Here is a 19,523-nt window from a genome sequence, read left to right as displayed (position 1 = left end):
TAATATACGGCATGCTCATTGGTACTTGACACTAAGAGCTGTAGGAAAAAAGGGTCATGTTTCAAAATATTTTATGTTGATTTATTTATCTTAGCTTTGAGTCAAATATGACTTTATTTTTAAAATATTCAGCTAGTAGAAGTTAGTAGAAGTAGATAGAACACATTTCTGAGAATATCAAGATAATCTGTAGAATTTTCACAATAAAGTATAATAGTTCAATTTACTTATTCAGAAGTGTGGAAAATATAAACATATTTCTTGCCAGGAAAGTGCTAAGTTGCACTATTTTATATATATTCTGGATGCTATAATTCTCTTCTTGTTGGCTGAGTTTTTAGTTCTAGAAAAAAAAAAGTGTATTTTTTCACCTTGAGCAGCTCAGGTGGTCGTGAGTGGAGGCGCCAGACCATCAACTATGCATCGTAAAGAAATAACATAGAATCGTGTTATTTTCTCTGTGATGGAGACCTAGGATGAATCTGGAGTCCTATGGGAAGCTAAACATTTATGGCCAATCTCCACGAACAGACTATTGTTCTGTTGGCATATGTTCAAGGTGGGAGATGCCCTGTACTGTAAAAAAGGATGAGTTCTTATGCCTAGAAGATAAGAGCTTGTTTTTATACATAACATTTCCCCTTTTTTAGTGTGCCTTTGCAGAAAGATATGGTGCTATAGTATATTGCCAGTGCATTGGGGGGGTGGAAAGAGAAGAAAACAGAAATAAGTCACACACCCAAAAAAGATGAAAATAGAAATAAAAATATATGTGCGCCCATATATATAAAGAAAAAAGATTTTTTTAAAAATGAAATAAAAAATAATTAAAGGAACAAAGTGATGCATGAGACTACCTTATATTTGGGAAAGAGCAGGTAAACAGGTAGTGTTATACAGTTCTTATACTTATGATGGAACAACAGGTTTCTCCATTTTCTTTTGAGATTTTCTTGTGGGGTGTGGATTCCCGGGCACCTTTTTATCACATACCCAGACCTTCTTGAGATTGGCAAAAGATTTGCGGCAGGGAGGTCTTGGGTAGAGTTCTTGAATTGAGAATCCTTTTAGAGCTAAGTCCGGTATCAAGAAACAGTCCAGTGCCCGAAGAGATAGCACAGCGGCGTTTGCCTTGCAAGAAGCCAATCCAGGACCTAAGGTGGTTGGTTCGAATCCCGGTGTCCCATATGGTCCCCCGTGCCTGCCAGGAGCTATTTCTGAGCAGACAGCCAGGAGTAACCCCTGAGCACCGCCGGGTGTGGCCCAAAAACCAAAAACCGAAAACAAACAAACAAACAAACAAAAGAAACAGTCCACATTAGGAAGAGTTGGTAAGGAGGGCCACACAACATGAGTCAGCAAGGGTGTTGGTTGTGTTTTCTTGCCAGGGACAAGGTGTGGGCTTGAGAGGGTGTCCCTTCGCTTGGGTGCTGGGTACTGGTTCATTGGGGGTAGAAGGTCAGTCTTGATGCCTAATAGATTAAGAATTGAGGGTGAAGAGTTTTAACAAGGTGGGAAATCTGGATGAGATTGAGAGGTGAAGGAATAGTTGGATTTCTAAAGGGGGAAAGGGGAAAGTATATGGAAGGGGCAGAAATGGAGAAAAGAGAAAATAAGATTAAAAAGAAGAGAAAAAAAAGAAGTAGCGAGACGAGAGGAGAAAAGAGCAAAGGAAATGTTAGTTTGCTTGAATGTGTTCGATGAGTAGGCCCTGTAGTCTAAGTTTGTAGGTCACAGTTGCTGCGTCTGTGGTCTGGCTGGTCACGTACTTCAGGTCCTAAAAGAAGGTATAACCTAGAAATAAAGGGTATGTTAAAGAGTTTTATCAAGATATTTTCGTCTCTCAAACCAAGGATGAGAGCCCATTTTCGGCGTATTTGATTTTTACCCCATTTTATTACTTTTCTCTTCTTCAAATAAAACCACATAACTTGAACTATCTGATCCCACCTCCCAATTAGAGGGGATATAATGGAGGTACCATGACCAAACAGTTGTAAGATCACTAAGTAGTAAGCTAAGCACAGAGGGGACCACTCATTCTAGCAGTCCCTGGGGTGAGGGTGGAGGATATGGGAGACAGGATGGGAGCAGAGGTGGAGGGAGGACAATTTGGTGATGGGAATTCCCCTGATTCAATGTTAATATGTACCTGGAATATTACTATGAATGATATGTAAGCCACTATGATTAAAATAAAAATTATAAAAAAAGAAAAGACTATTGTTCTTTTGAAATAATTAGGAACTATACTATAAAGGCAAAAAGTCTAGATGTTCACAAAAATATTTAAAGATATGTGTACAATTTCTTTTCTGCATTAAACTGGTTTATATCAAAAAACATTCATAGGCACTTATTATCTATGGGGAAAGTGTTAATCTTTTCTTGAATTGACATACAACATAATGAAATGTACTATAGTTGTGCTGTGATCCAACATTTTTTTAAATAATTTTTATTGTGACCACACGTGAAGAACAAATCTTTCACAGTAATATTTGAGGTACATAGTGACAATTAATTAGAGCCATTCTCACCACCTAGGCTGTCCTTCATCCACCCCACCCCCTTCCCCTCATGCCTCTCATACTCCCTCCTTTGCCCCTTGGAGTGCTAGAGTAACTGTTTCCCTCTGTGTATAGCTTGTTGTAGGTGGGGTTTTGATTCTGTTGTTGTTGACTTTGGGTTTGGTGTTTAAATTTGATCATTTTTTTATGTCCATTCAATGTTTATATGGCTGTTTGGTCTTGGTACCATTCGTTTTTATTTTCCCCCTCAATTCATAAGGTAGAAAAAGATGATTCAAATTGTGTGGTTCTGTTCAGAGAAGACAAAAAAAAGGCAGTTAAGAAAAAGCAATCACCTAATTTTTGATAAAGGAGCAATCCTAAATGGAGCAAGGAAAGCAACAAGTGGTGTTGGCACAACTGGTTAGCACTTGCAACAAAGCAAAATAAGACCCCCCAGCTAACCCCATGTACAAAGGTAAAATCCAAATGGATTAAAAACCTTGATATCAGAACTAAAAACCATAAGGTATCTAGAACAACACACAGGTAAAAACACTCCATGACATTGAGACTAAAGGCATCTTCAAGAGGAAACAATACTCTCCAAATAAGTGGAAGCAGAGATAAACAGATGAAAATATATTAAACTGAGAAGCTTCTGCACCTCGAAGGAAATAGTGCTTACAATACAAGAGTCACCCACTGAGTGGTGGTATTCATTCAATACCCATCAAATAAGGGGCTAATATCCAAAATATACAAGGCACTGATGGAACTTTACAAGAAAAAACATCTAATCCCATAAAAAACTGGGGAGAAGAAATAAAGAGACACTTTGACGAAGAAGAAATACAAATGGCCAAAAGGCACACACACAAAAAGAATGCTCCACAACATTAATCATCAGGAAGAAGCAAATTAAAACAACTATGAGGTATCATCACATGCCACAGAGATTGGTGCACATCACAAAGAATAAGAACAAGCAGTGTTGGCGGGAATCTGAAGAGAAAGGAACTGTTTTTCACTGCTGGTGGGAATGCCATCTAGCTCAAACTTTATGGAAAGCAATATGGAGATTCCTCCAAAAACTGGAAATTGAGCTCCCATATGATTCATCTATATCACTCCTAGGTATATACCCTAGGAACACAAAAATACAATACAAAAATTCCTTCCTCATTAATATTCAGTGCAGCACTATTTACCATAGGCAGACTCTGGAAACAATCAAGATACCCTTCAACAGGTAAATGGTTAAAGAAACTGTGGTTAATATACACAATGGGATATTTTGCAGCCATCGGGACAGATGAAGTCATGAAATTTTTCTATATGTGGATATACATGGAATCTATTATGCTGAGTGAAATAAGTCAGCAGGAGAGAGATAAGTGCTGAATAGTCTCACTCATCTATGGGTCTTAAGAAAAATGAAATACATTCTTACAATAAATCTCAGAGATTCAAGAGAAGAGGGCTGGATGGTCCAGCTCACAACTTTAAGCTCACCACAGAGTGAAGAGTGCTGTTAGAGAAATAACTACATTGAGAACTATCCTAACAATGTGAATGAATGAGGGAAGTAGAAAACCTGTCTAGAGAACAGGTGGGGTGGGTTGGATAGGAGGGAGATTTGGGACATTGGTGATAGGAATATTGCACTGTTGGACAGGGATGTTCTTTACATGATTGAAATCCAACTACAATCATATGGGTAATCATGGTGTTTGAATAAAGATATCATTTTTTAAAAATTAGCACCCAGAAACAAAAAAGCAAATCAACAAATAATAACCACAAGAATGAAAAAGAAAGGAGAAAAGAAAAAGAAGATAAAAGAGAAAAAATAAAAACAAAAAACAAAAATCAAAGGGAGGAGTGCTGGTATGGCAAGGTTTTGTGCTTCCCCCTTCCTCCTCCTACTCCTTCTTCTTTTTCTTCCTTCCTTCCTCTTCTTCTTTTTCTTCTTCTTCTTCCTTCTTCTTTCTTTCTTTTCTTCTTCTTCTTCTTCTTCTTCTTCTTCTCCTCCTCCTCCTCCTTCTTCTCCTTTTTTTCTTCCTTCCTTCCTCTTCTTCTTCTTCTTCCTTCTTCTTCTTTCTTCTTCTTCTTCTTCTTCTTCTTCTTCTTCTTCTTCTTCTTCTTCTTCTTCTTCTTCTCCTTCTTCTTCCCCTTCTTTTTCTTTCTTCCTTCCTTCCTCTTCTTCTTCCTTCTTTCTTCTTCTTCTTCTTCTTCTTCTTCTTCTTCTTCTTCTTCTTCTTCTTCTTCTTCTTCTTCTTCTTCTTCTTCTTCTTCTTCTTCTTCTTCTTCTTCTTCTTCTTCTTCTTCTCCTCCTCCTCCTTCTCTTCTTCTTCTTCTTCTTCTTCTTCTTCTTCTTCTTCTTCTTCTTCTTCTTCTTCTTCTTCTTCTTCTTCTTCTTCTTCTTCTTCTTCTTCTCCTTCTCCTCCTCCTCCTTCTTCTCTTCTTCTTCTTTTTCTTCCTCCTCCTCCTCCTCCTCCTCCTCCTCCTCCTTCTTCTTCTTCTTCTTCTTCTTCTTCTTCTTCTTCTTCTTCTTCTTTTCTTTCTTCTTCTTGTTCTTTTGTAAAGGCACACTAAGTGGCGGGGAAGTAAGAAAGGGAATTCCCTTGGTCTAAGAGACTCAGGGTTATTCCTCCCTTGAAGCATACTGCCATGGGACCAAATACTGGCTCTGTACATGCTCATTACTACACATTTCTTTTTATGGTGCCAGGAAACTTTCCACTCAGCTGTGTATTATAAAATCAAGCCTCTGTAGCTAGAGATCTTGATATTTGTGTTGTGATCCAACTTTAAGATTTGGATTTATTCTTATAATTTTGTAACAGAATTATTATTGTAGTGTTTCTAATCAAATAACCAATTTTGATTACTAAAATGTAAATTTATGGACTGCACTTCACCTCTAATTAAGCACAAATTCTGAGTCAGGTATTGAAACCTCTGCACTTTATATGCATCAAGGTCTTAAATTCATTATCCTATGAATGGAGGACATAAAGGAAGGCATCAGGGAAGAGGCACGATGCATAATTCTAAAAGAATTTTGGATCCTTCTCTATCTGGTCCTTTTCTACAGTATAGCCTGCATTACTGTTTAATTGTTATTACACTTGGTGGTAAATTGAGAGATTATCTTGTTAATTTTCTCAGAAATGTTACAAATATGATTAGATGCCTGGGATAATAGCTGTAGTAGTATAGTATAGTGAGTAGAGAGTCCAAATTTGTTAGTGGATTCAAACCCAGCACTATGGATGATTCTGTGAAAACAAGCATAATTTCCTGAGTGCAGCTTCAGGAAGCTTTTGGTACTACCAAGTGTGGCCCCAAAACTAAAACAAACCAAAATTAGATGAGGGGATAGAGAGTACAATGGGTAAAGACATTTGCCTTGTACACAGCTGGTCCAGGTTTATTCCCCAGTACTGCATATGGCTCCTCATACCACTAGTAATAAGCCTTGAACACAGCAAAGTATGGCCAAAAGCAAGCAAATAAAAAAACAATATATATTATACATATATAATATTCATATATATGTATATATAATATATGTACATATATGTATGTGTATACTCTTTTAGTATGACTCACTCATTCTTGCATGTTTTTCCTGGAGAACATAGTTTTCTAACTCATATTTTAGTATCACTAGGCATAGGTGTCATATTCCAAAACCCAACCATTAGGGAGAGAAAATCCCAGGTTGCCCACCCTACTCTATGTTTTCAAAATTATAACTTCATATTTGTAGGCTGATGTGTAAAGATAACACCTCTTAATAATAGCAGAGAGAGCTGTAAACACACACACACAGATACACACACACACATGCTGGCTCTCGCATGTTGTATTGTGCCAACTCTTGATGCCAAACTAAGAAAACGATGTTTCTTGGGTGCTACATACATTGCATGAGTAGGCACCTGTGCCTGTGTTTTGGTTTCCTTTTAATGGTCACAAACTTTAGTCTAATTTCTTAGGTGAGTAAGATGCTAATCAAGCAGTTGAAGACAGAGAGCCTAGTGAAAATAATCAAATGTGAATTTGTCCAGGGGGACTCTCGACTTTGAAGGGGGAAAGAAGAAATTGTCATGTTGATTCCACTGGAGACATCCGTCCTTCTACTAAGCGGCCCCCGGGGATTCACTACCTGATTTGCTCTTCGTCAGGTTGGCATCTCAGTGACAAGGCAATTGTAATTAGAACGAATAAAATGAGAGATGTGCCAACTCTCTGCTTATAATTCAGACTGTGGCATTAAAGAAACATTGTGGTTTCATTATTTTTTTTAATGTTTTAAGGAGTTTCAAACAGCTAGTAGGTCTTTGCCTACTGGGATATCTTCCATAAAATTCAGAACTGTCTTGCTAAAGAAAGAAAATATGATGTGCTTATTGTACTCCAGATGGTTATATCTTACCTTTCGGGATTTTATCTTGTCTTTGGAAATTGTCTTATTTTTTTCATGCTTGTTCTCACAATACACAGGCAATAAAGATTAGGGGTAAAGAGATGTAGAAGAAGATTCCTGCTATCGTATTGCCTCAAAGCTTATTGCTGCTGGGAAAGTTATATGAAGGTAATTTGATGTCTGTAATAAAAACCATATCTACTTGAATGTGATGAGGATATATTAATTCAAGGATCCTAGGATGATGATAAACCTGGTTAATTTGTAACTGGCCCTTGACTTAGTATATAATTTGAACAAGTTACTCCAGTTTCTGAGATTTTTTAGCTCATTTAAGAGGTTTTTTTTTTCCTCTCAAGCTAATGAAGACTAAAGAAATCACTTAGTGTCTGAAGGGATTCCAGATTCCCAAAGTTAAATTATCAGTTAGAATCTTGGGGACAACTTGCAATCTTTAAAACTATAATAACCATTATACCAAAGTACTCAGCACTTCTATTTCTGTCCAATCTGAACTTTTTAAAAACAGTGAAGACTTTCTCATACTTTCTCCCATATCATATTTGAAAATAAAATGTATTATTTTGCTCTCTGAAAAATAAGATTCACATAAATTATTATTGCACTGTGACTTTTTCTTTCTCTGGTCAATTTACACAGTAAATACCCCACTCCATTTGTGTATATATATCCTGATCTTTCTTCTTTGCCACATTCTATATTCCTTTAATATCACTTAAGAACCCATGCATCACAGTTTTTTTTAAATGTCTACAACAGAGTTGGTGACTTGCAATGTAAGTCAAAAATTAGAAGAAAAATCTGAAATTGTTTTTACTTAAACATCTCTTGTATTCCTGTGTTTCCTCTATTTCTTATCAAAAGTAGAGGTTTTTAATCTTTCTTAGATGCATCCTTACTTTTGTAGGGCACATAACCATAGACTGCCAGTATAGATCTAATAATACCAGGTACTATCAAGCTTTTTAACTTGATGTAAATCATTATTTTATCTGAATATACAAACACTGGAAGTCTAGTCAGTTATCCTGTGTTGTGGTGATATATTTTTGTTTCTAGTTTCCTACTTGAAAGAACACACTTTACTCAACATTTTTTTAAAGTACTCAAGATGAATCATGATTTGAAAACATTCAATCTACTGATAATAATGACTTCATGCTCCATATTTTTGTCTTCTTAAGTAATCAATCAAACGCAATGCAGACTGAAATAGATTTGCTTTTACAATTGTAATAATGCTGGTCCATCAACTCTACAATGTTTTTAGTCATTTCATGCTATTTTATTATAAAAAGCAAAGAAATAAAGAATATGCATGTCAAAATTTGGGCAGGAGTATTATCTTTTTAATAAATTTTGAGTTCTTAATTTTGAATTTACTGGAAGCATTGAAATCATTTCTTACTTCATCTGTATCTGAAAGTCACTTCACAACCAAAAATTATAAAGTCAGTGGAAATAAAACCTAAAATCCAGTCCCTATGGGAATGATCCTCAATCCTGTATTTTGTAGCACTTTTATTTTACATGAATAGTTCTGCCATCTTTATCATTGTCTTCTTTCTTATTACTTCATACTTATATGAGAATATTTTCTCTACTCTAATCTGCTACTTTATTTTACAGACAACTCTCAAGTAAGACACTGAGAATGCTGCATATCATTTTCCTTTTCAGCAAAATAAGACCATTAAAATTGCTTTTTTTATTCTAAGAAACTTTTTTGAAAGGAAGGAGAAAAAGCCACTAACACCTCCAAAACCTCTATACATGTAAACATGAGCTTTTATTTTAGAACTGGCAATAGAGAGGAACTGAAATCATTCAAAATTTCTTACTGGCAATCAATGGGCCAAAAATTTAACTGATATAGATATGACTATATATATATATATATCTATATATATAGATATAGATAGTGATTTTGTTTGTTTGTTTTGAAGGGGGCACATCCCCATGTGTTCAGGGCTTACTCCTGGCTCTTCATAAAGAGATCACTCTATGTAGGCTTGGGGATCTTTGGATATGCTGGGGATAGAGTTGGGTTGGCTGTATATAAGGCAAATACTGTACAGCTGTATTATCTCTTTGGTCCCAAATTATTCTTGCTTTTTAATGTGATATTTGTAGCAACATAAATGAAAGATTAACAGATCTTATCAAGGATCAGAAATAGTATAACATGTGTTCTTATAGTGGTTGAACCCAGTTTGACTGACCTACAGCACCATCAACAATCACTCCTGATCACAGACCTAAGAATATTCCTAAGCTACAAACACACACAATGCACATACACAAACAAACATACCATTAAAAATTTTTGGACTCATAATTACATTCAGTAGGAAGGTGCTCGAAGGACTCAGATTTTCATGGAAAACAAATAATCTGTTTTGACTAAGACATTTCTGCACATACGAGGATTATCTTTAGGATAAAATTTCCCACTAATATTTTTGAAGTAGTTCAGAATTCATATGCCATGGATTTTATCTTTTATATCATAAAATGAATCTAAAAGATGCACCTCTTACTTAAACACTAAATGAGATGACAATGTGTAGAAAACATGCTGCAGTGAATGAGAATCACCTTCTAATATCAAATAGTTTTTACTTTTCCAAACTACTATCAGAATTAAGGTTTATACTTTGTAAGCCTCAATTTCTGAACAATTTTTACAGAGAAGCAATAATGATTTTGACACTGTAGAGTTGATGAACCACTACTAATGAAGTATTATATTAGTACAAGCCTAATAAAATGCCCAATGTTATTTGATTAGACACACTTATCATTGTATCATCTGAAATTTGGGAGCCAGAAGAATTAATTGATCTCAATATAATCCTTATTTATCTTATTTTTAAAAAAAATTAATGTATTCTTGGGGACAGCGTGATAGCACAGTGGTAGGGTATTTGCCTTGCACTCTGGCGACCCAAGACGGGCTCTGGTTTCAATCACAATTATCCCAGATGGTCCTCCGAGCCTGCCAGGAGCGATTCCTAAGTGCAAAGCCCCTGAGAGTGGCCATATGGCCCATAAACCAAAATAAAAAATGCATTCTTTGTATAGATTGTTTTATTTAATTTTATCACATTTCAGGATACATACAAATGTTCTTTAATAGATAAAAAAAGTCTCAAAAATATGTACAACTTATGCAAAGAATTTTAAATCTTAAATATAGACTTAAATTTTAAGTAAATACCTTATACACCATTGAAAATTGATAGTACTCTACTTAACATTGCATGCAAGTTTTCATTTCATTTCACCCACCCACCCAACTATCTGAATTTCATACTATAAATTGAGAAAAATGTACTCTGAATAACAAGCTGGGAAAAGTTACCTCTCTGAAAAGGTAAATTCAAAGTCTCAAAGATGATTTTCATATTTTTATTACAGAAAAACATAGATTCAAATATTGACGTCTGGAAGAAAAAAATCAATCACAGTTCTTCAAGTATTAAGCTAAAATAAAGAATTGTCTTCTTCCAATATTAGAAGGCCTTCTGTAAACCCCCTCTATATCTTTATTATCTTGCAGAACTAGAAAGGATAACTGTAAATAACTGCCTCAGGACAAATAGACATTATATAGCAAAGTCAAATATCATTTCAACAATGTGTATTTCCAAACAATAGACACAAAGCGTGATTCTGAACCCTCATGGGTTTATAGCTGAGCTCCCATAGCAAGTCCTCCATAGAAATGTAGTGAAAGGCCAAAGGTAAAACACAGAGCTATGAAATGGGAAAAAATCCAAATCCTATTTGCAAGAAAATAAATATCATTTACAAATATGCTTTGAATGTAACTGAGAAAATGGGAAACGGAGAAGGTAATGTCATAGCATCTTCTAAAAGACACAGGTGATGGGACATTGCAATGTGTTTCAATAGAGACTCTCGATACAGTGGTTTTGAAAATTGCAGAGCAAAATGTGCAACGGAATTAGAAGGCTTTCATCTTTTCTGATGTGTTTTTATGGAACCCCAGTCACAGGCACGAGTCTTTAATATGTTAGCATCGTCTGCTGTCACTTCTTGGGAGAGGCCATTGGCAACTCATTCACAGAAGATAGAAAATACACAGAAAAAAAAACACTGGGCAGGTTCTGAATTAGACATTTTAGCAACACCCTGGATCTTTCATTTTTCTTAAACGAAGCTAAAGGGTTGAACATAAGAAGGATAACGAACTAAGTCAAATAGAGAAGAATGACTTTTTCTATATTCTTGTTCATTCTTGCTCCCCTTGATTATGAAGCTTTTCATCAGCGTTTCTGAACAATTGCAATCGCCCCCCTCCCCCCAAGCTATGAACATGTAAACTTACAGATGGCTCCAACCTCTCCAGCGCCTTTTCATTGCTCTCGACTTCTGGCGCCTCTGGAGGAGTCTGGCTTATGGCTTTGTTTTGCCACTAATGAATCTTCTTTACTTTCTTTTCTGCAGTCAATGTTGTTGCTTCCCTGGCCCCCTTAATCTCTCTCCCCTCTGCGCTATGTTAGTTTTGAATAGTAGGTACCATTTTCATTGATTCTTCTCCCTCTCCCAGCATGATCTTCATTTGCTAAATCGAAATTATTCTCTAGAGTTATCAGGGTCAACTGAGGAAAAGCACTTCCACATGCATTTTGCATATGCCTGTCATTGATTTCTCATCACAGTTCAAATGCTGAACAAATTGGAGTATTAATTACTCAAACATTTAGCACCTAGCATATACCTTGTCTCATTCAATACTCTACAGCATAGAAAACCAGTATAGAAATGGTCCCCTCAATCATGGACTTTATTGAGGATACAAGGTCAGCATATATGAAATATTAAATATACACCTAAATAAATTGAAATCTATGGTGGCAGTTTTGAAACTAATAAAGCCAGTTTCCAGTTATCTCACCAGTTTTCAGTTTGGAGTTTGGAGGAGAAAATTTGCACATTAATTGAAGTGAAAATTTAAAGACAAATTAATTTGGAAGTTTACATTATGCTTAAATTTTAATACTAATTAATATTTTAAAACAAACTATTCTCAAATCACTTTAAGTCATTTGTGACATTTGATTAAGCTAGCTCATTTTATTGATTCTCATTGTAAAATGGAAAACATTTTTACTAATTGCACTTTCAAAAAGTGCTTAAAGTATAAAATCTTTGTGAAAATGCTCTATTATGTTATAGAGATAAGAATTCAAAACCACATGTTTTCTATACTGGTATTCTCTGTGTTAAGAATTCTATAAATTTTTGTATTATTTCCAACATCATCCTAAAAGAAACATGAGCTCATGATATAATAAAAGGAAGGTTACCTTCCTATATTCCTACCTTATATTGGGTTTGGGGTTACACTCAGAAGCACTCAGAGGTTACTCCTGGCAGGCTCAGGGGACCATATGGGATGCCGGGATCTGAACCACCACCCTTCTGCATGCAAGGCAAACGCCCTACCTCCATGCTATCTTGATTATAAAAGTCAAAATAATAGTATAATGGGTAAAGTGTCATTTCATTTGGTTTTCCAATCACTGTCAGGAGTAATTACTGAGTAAGTACTGAGTGCATATCCAAGAGTATTCACTGAGCATCACGAGATGTGGCCCAAAACCCAGGGGTACTTGTTTATAGAAACAGGGCTCATTTGACAACAGTACATGTGGGAGCCCATTCAAAACACAGCATGACCTTCTAAGTACTACAAGAAATTGTTTCTACCCACCACAAATGTGACCCAAAAGAAACCAAATTGAAATAATAATAATATTATTTAATATTATTATATATAATATAATATATAATAATATAATATAATAATAATATTATTATTATTAAATAAAAAGTTGAGTATAATATTATCTGAATTCCTAAGTCAGTAAAATTGCACGAGAACAGTTCCCAACTCAAATTAGTCTCCAATTTCTAGGGATTGAAAATATGTGTCCCCATCATTATGGATATTCTTTCTCAATTTCATAACAAATGTGCACAGCATTAAAAAAAAAGGTTGTGGGATTTAAGAAAAACAATAGCCCACTGATCTCTGATTATGAAACTCATGGAAGGAAAATTTTCTATCCTCTTTTTCTATCCAAATCAAATAGGCCCAATTCATCTTATGTGACATTAATAGTTGAATTTCAGTTCCATTTGGGAAATTCTGAATTCACAGGTCTGAAATCTCTTGCACTTGTTTCATTCATGGAACAAATTACATTATAAAACTAGACCCTTTTCAGTTTCCTGCCAGTCCTTACCAAGGTTATGGTAGCTGAAAATCAAGGAAAAAAATCAAACCTGCATCCTCAATGTGCCCAGTGTGGGCCATAGGGTCCAAAGGCTTATTAGTGATTCCATCATTTCCATCCATCATTCTCTGTGCACCATGGCATGTACACCCGCCAAGAGGACTTTAAAATAAGAAATAAAACTCAATGAATTCGCATTCAATTAATATTAGTCAGATTATTAATCCTTGCTGGTGCAGGGCTTATCAGAATATAATTGACCTTGTCAGTGTTTTGGGTCTGATGCATTGCTGTAGGATCACTCATGCCCATCATGCTTAATTAGATGGCAATAAAACCGAGGAGATTATTTTTTCTTTTCCTGCTTATACATAGAAAGATCTCTTTCCTCCTTCAAGAAGTGGAATAAGAAAATGTGGATATCTTAGATATATAAGCTACTCAATTAATAAACTGAAGTGGTCATCTTGCTCCCTGGCGTATGACAAATGCAACTGTCTGCAGAACCAGACAGTAAATGTACAATACGTGCCCAGACACTTCCTCTTTGTGTGTGTGTGTGTGTGTGTGTGTGTGTGTGTGTGTGTGTTTAAAGAAAATGTGATTTTAATTGGACTGTGAAAGAGGCTCAGGTGCAGAGATGGGGGTCTTAGATATTTCTTGTCTTTAAATAAAAATGCTTTCTGACACAAATAGACACTGGATCAGAAAAGTATCATTTTCTTTTTCAAATAATAAGGTTGATTGTATTTATTTGACATGGGGTCTAGCCTCTTCACTTTTGCTATTAAAACACAGACCTTGAATTTGTAATTTTTCCTTTTTTTCCATCTCAAAATTTGTTAGATGACCTCCTGATCAGTGTGAAGTCAATGAGGATCATGTATTAACGATAACTCAGTAAAACTATCTTTAAGAAAGTTTTGAAAAAGAAAATCTATGATGAATTTTAAATGGATAGGTAAATCTTTTGAGGTAAAAAAGCAATGGTTGTTCATAGTGAAGATCCTAAGCAGTCCTTCAAACAGTATGTTAACAATCCAGACATATGTCCTGTGCCTGTGCCTGTTCCTCTACCGATCTCTGCATAGATATTACAGAGCACTTTCACATACATACCATTGCCACCAGCATTAGAGTACATGAGAAAATGTTTAAAAGTACGTGAGCATACTATTTTTGGTACATAATGTCAACAATAAACATCAGCCTCCTTGTATTTTTGATTATGCATTTTACTATTCAAATTGTGGTCACATGGTAACTTTCAGTAGAACTTAAAACAGGGGTCAAGGTAAGTCAGAACAGTCTTATTTATTCAACATATGCATAGATACTATTTTACATAACACACACACATACATATATAGTTGTAAAAGTTCACTGAAAATGTATAACCCAATTCCTGTGGAAAAGAAAGATATTGCTTAGTAAAAGATATTATTATGTTTTTACTTTTTATATGCAGAATTTTATTGTTATGGCTGTTTATCAATAAAAGCTCTTAATGACATGAAATCACTTTATAACCAATTTTCTGATGCTTTTATAAGCTGAGGTCCTGGGGAATCATGATTGTTTTGGATTTAGCACTTAAAGTTGATGTCTTAGATCAAAAAGCTTAATGAAAGATAGACAAGGAAAAATATTTGATCTGTTACAATTAAGTATCAGAGATTAATCAGGTCAGTGCCAGAAGTTGAGAGGTTGAATTAACTTTTTACAGTTCCCTGATATATTCACAGGGGTTGTTAGCTTTACCCTAATGTTCTCAATTAGCCTTCCCCAGAGAGCTTGTCAAAGCACATGGATTTAAAAGATTTCCTTAGAAATTAGATAAATTTTCCTTTTATGATGATATGTTCTTTGGAAGGGCATTAAAATAGTATATATTTTATTCAGAAATATTTACCAAGTGATTTACAAAAAGATTATTTATCAAGGTATCACTGTAAATGAAGCAAAACTGAGTCATCATACAAATTATTTTCTATTAAAAAAAGAAACAGTAGGGGCCCGGAGAGATAGCACAGAGGCGTTTGCCTTGCAAGCAGCCGATCCAGCACCAAAGGTGGTTGGTTCGAATCCCGGTGTCCCATAGGGTCCCCCGTGCCTGCCAGGAGCTATTTCTGAGCATAGCTAGGAGCAACCTCTGAGCACCGCCAGGTGTGGCCCAAAAACCAAAAAAAAAAAAAAAAAAAAAAAAAAGAAAGAAACAGTAGAAATAAAAATTATTGTCTAACAAATCTTTTTTTTCTTCACTACTGCTTTCTAAGAGTAGAGTTCCTTCTAATATACACTATGGTAAGATTTAAAAAATCAAATGAAACTATAACTTTTAAAATATTACAAAGAAAGAATAAAGTTAAATGCAAAATACATATAATGTACAAATTATTTTAAGCATTAATAAGAATCATACTATAAAGAATCAAAGTGGAAAAGCCTAGGTCAGGGGTGGTGAACACGCGGCTCTCCAGCCCCCTGCGGCTCCTGGCCAAAATGAATGCGGCTCTTTGTCTCTTCTCATTCTTTTGTATCCTGTGGCTCTTTGCCAAGTTTGGATTTTGTTCTGCTGCTTCTGAGGAGAAGAGGGACCTCTGAGGAGAGATCTCCCCCAAGGAGATAGCAGTCCCGCCCCCAGGCTGCATCCTCCCATCTCCCATCCCTCGGAAACAACTGCACCGGCGAGCAGGGACCCCTATGTTACATGTTGGGTCACATCTGGCCTAACGTTAGTTCTTAGTGTGGAGGACGCAGCACACCCTCACCGTCACTGCAGGATTTGGACCCTCACTGTAAATGGCAAAATGCAATATGTGTTTCATAGATTATTGTTAAAATTAGATGCTTTTGTGAGAGTTTGTCTGTTTTGGCAGGTCACTGCGTGGTGTGGTTCTCTGGCTCTCACAGTTTAAAATTTTGGCTCTTTGGTAGAACTTGTTCGCCACCCCTGGCCTAGGTTATCATCTGTGGATAGCATATTTGAAGAGAATATGAATTACAATGGAACAAAGTCATTCGTTTGTTTCTATATTCCTGACATACTTAAATTTTCAAACAGTATTTTCAAAGCTTATTGGAGCTCACAGGTTGTTTTTCCACTTTCCTTATGGTATTTAAATAGTCCCCATTCCTAGAATAATCTCGGAACATAATGTGGTACATCCAGATAAGTGCATGCTTGAGATTGGTTCTGATTTACAAGTTGTCCTGGAAGATTTGTCATGTCATATACTAAGCCCTTTCTCGGTTTGCTAGCAATTTGCTTTCTCTACTGACAATTCATGAAGAGATATTTCACCAGTCCTGACTTTCACCAGTCAGTGACTTCAGTTATACTTTATCACCTCATCATCATCGTTAGTATTGATTATCATGGCCTTAAAATTTATTGAGTAGAAGCAATATATTTGGCACTATTAGAATCTGAATAAGATTGCTATGGATTTAATTGGTCTATATTGTTTAGGATTTTAATCCGTGTGCAAATTGGTGGCACAAATATACTGTCTAGCAGGAAATATCCGTGACCTTTCCAAATATGCATATAGGTACACATATAGATAAAGAGTTAACTATGATTTCTAAGAATAAAAATACCATTGATTTCTAGGAGATCCAGAAATGAGAGCTGAGAGCTTAGGCCTTTATAAAAAATAAAAAAAAATGAAAAGAAAGAAATATATTGCTGAATATACTTTATTTTAAAATACTTTATTTGGGGGGGGGCTAAAAAGATAGAGCATCAATAGGGTACTTGCCTTGAATATAGCAAACCTATGTTCAGACCCTGGTAGCCCATAGGGTCCTTGAAGCTATCTCTGCCAGAATTAATATCTGAGTGCTGAGCCAGGTATAAGTAAGCCAGGTGTGCAACCCGCCCTATAAATAAAATAAAATACTTTATTTTTGATATAAGATTAATACTTATTGATGCATTTTAGAAATATAAATAACGTAATGTTCTTTTACACAGAATCCTAAGTAGTGCTGGCGTACACTCAGCTTTAAAGACAGTATACTTGTGTATTTTATATATGTATAATATATAGTCTATTATAGTATTCACATGTTGATTTATTATTTGTTCTATGTATCATGTGTTTTCACTATCATTAATTATTCTGTAATTGCATAATAGAATTAGTATTAATCAGTGTTTACTATTTAACCTGTATTAAAATAATATAATCAATTATATTATATATTAAATTTATTCCCAGATAGAGTACTATTATTAAAAAATATCATATATACATTTTGACCTCAGGGAATCTGCATACTTTATACATTCTAACAGAATTATTTTAAAGTGATAATAATACTTTATTAGTTTCATTTTGTTTGATAATAATTTTTATTTTGATCAAAGTTAATTACAAATATTTCACAGTAATATTTTAGGTACACAGTGACATTGAATCAGGGCATTCCCACTGCAAATGTTGTCCTCGCTACAGCCCTGTTCCCAGCATGCATACCATATCTCCCTCCTTTGGCCCCCCAGCTGCTAGTATAAGTGGTCCCCTCTGTGTCTAGCTTGTTGTAGATTGAGTATCGATTCTGTTGTCATTGTCTTTGGATTTGGTGTTGAAGTCTGATCATTTTTTGTTTCTACTTAACGTTCATACAACTGTTTGGGTTTGGTATCATCCATTATTTTCTCCTCAATTTGCAAGACGGAACAATATGGTTCAAGTTATATGGTTCTGTTTGAAGGAAAGAAAAAAAAAATAAAATGGGAGTAAAACCAAACAAACAAAAATGGATGGAGTCCTTCTAGAGGCTATAAACATCAGTTTAATAGAAGGGAAAAAATAAAAACATAACAACAATACAAAAAAATCAAACAAAAAACATGAAAGCACCATAGCAATAAAGACACCAAATATACAATAACCACAGTCCTGAAATTAAAACAAAACAAAGCTCAAAAAAGAGAAATAAATGAAAAAACAAGCAAACAACAACAATAACAAAACCAGAAAAAATAATTTGTGCTTCTTTTTTTTCTTTTGGATATGCACAGTAAATATTGGGGAGATTAGAAAGGAAATTCCTTTTGCCTAAATGATACAGGGTTTCTCCACCCTTGAAGTATACTGTCATGGAAATAACTACAGGCTCTTTACATGTTCTTTTACTCTCCCCTAGGTCCTTTTGTGGTGGCTGGAAACTTTTGGCTCCATCGTGGATGATAAAATTGGGTCTCTGTAGCTAGAGGTCTTGGTATTTACACAGGTCATCTGATGTAGCATGATGAAGTCTTTACAGTTCTAGAAATTCTGTTCCAACAACAAATTTTGTTGTTTTAACCAGTGTTCTGTAGTTCGTGGTCTTGGTGTTTGCACCAATCCTAGGATGAAGCCTAGTATAGAGTTTTTCATTATGTTTCCAGAAGTTCTGCTCAGTTGCAATTGTCACAGTCAGACCTCTAGAATTAAAGATCTTGATTATTGTACAGATCATAGGCCAAAGCCTAGACTAGGGTCTTTTTTTATTGGTTCCAGGATGAGTTCTGCCCAGTCATGGTTGTCACAGTCAGCCTTCTGTAGATAGTGATCTTGGCTTTTGCACAGATCAAAGGATGATGTGTCTTCTGATTTTATCTTATCCTTAGGTGGTGAGTTAAGACATCCAGTTCTTAGATTAAGTTGTTGCCATTTCCTCATTGTCAGGATGTCATATCAAAACTGGCCCATATTGGTGTCAGAGCAGTATTAAGAATGTCCCCAAGGGAGTTTGGTTCCTGGAGCTGTTGCAGAGAGCTGTGTTGGTTCTATGTCTGAGATCTAGAGTTTGGGGTTGGACTATTTCTGTCTAATCACCTGGAGTTGGGTCCACATGACATATGTTCAAGGTGGGAGGTGCCCCTATATTGTAAAATGTATGAGTTCTTATCCCTGGTAGATAATAGCTTGTTACTATATGTAAAATTTCCCCTTTTTTAGTATTCCTTTGCAAGAAGAAATTTTGCTATACTATATTGCTGGTGGATTTGGGGGTGAGAGTGTCAGGCTCCATCATCTCTGTGCCCTGGTTTTGACCTGATCTATTATCCAGGCAAGAGTTTTTCTTTTAGGTTTTTGTACCAAGCAGAACCAAAACAGGTGAAGTTAAGGAGAAGAAGAAAACAGAATCAAGACAAAATATAAAATAAAATAAAATAAAAAAGATATATATATAGATATCTATATCTATATCTATATCTATATATATTCTCACACATATATAACTTATTCCCACATATATATTAAGGAAAAAGATAGATAAAATCAGTTT

This window comes from Suncus etruscus, chromosome 3, assembly GCF_024139225.1.
Source record: "Suncus etruscus isolate mSunEtr1 chromosome 3, mSunEtr1.pri.cur, whole genome shotgun sequence".
In the NCBI taxonomy this organism is placed as follows: domain Eukaryota; kingdom Metazoa; phylum Chordata; class Mammalia; order Eulipotyphla; family Soricidae; genus Suncus; species Suncus etruscus.
Note: the sequence above shows the minus strand (reverse complement) of the source record.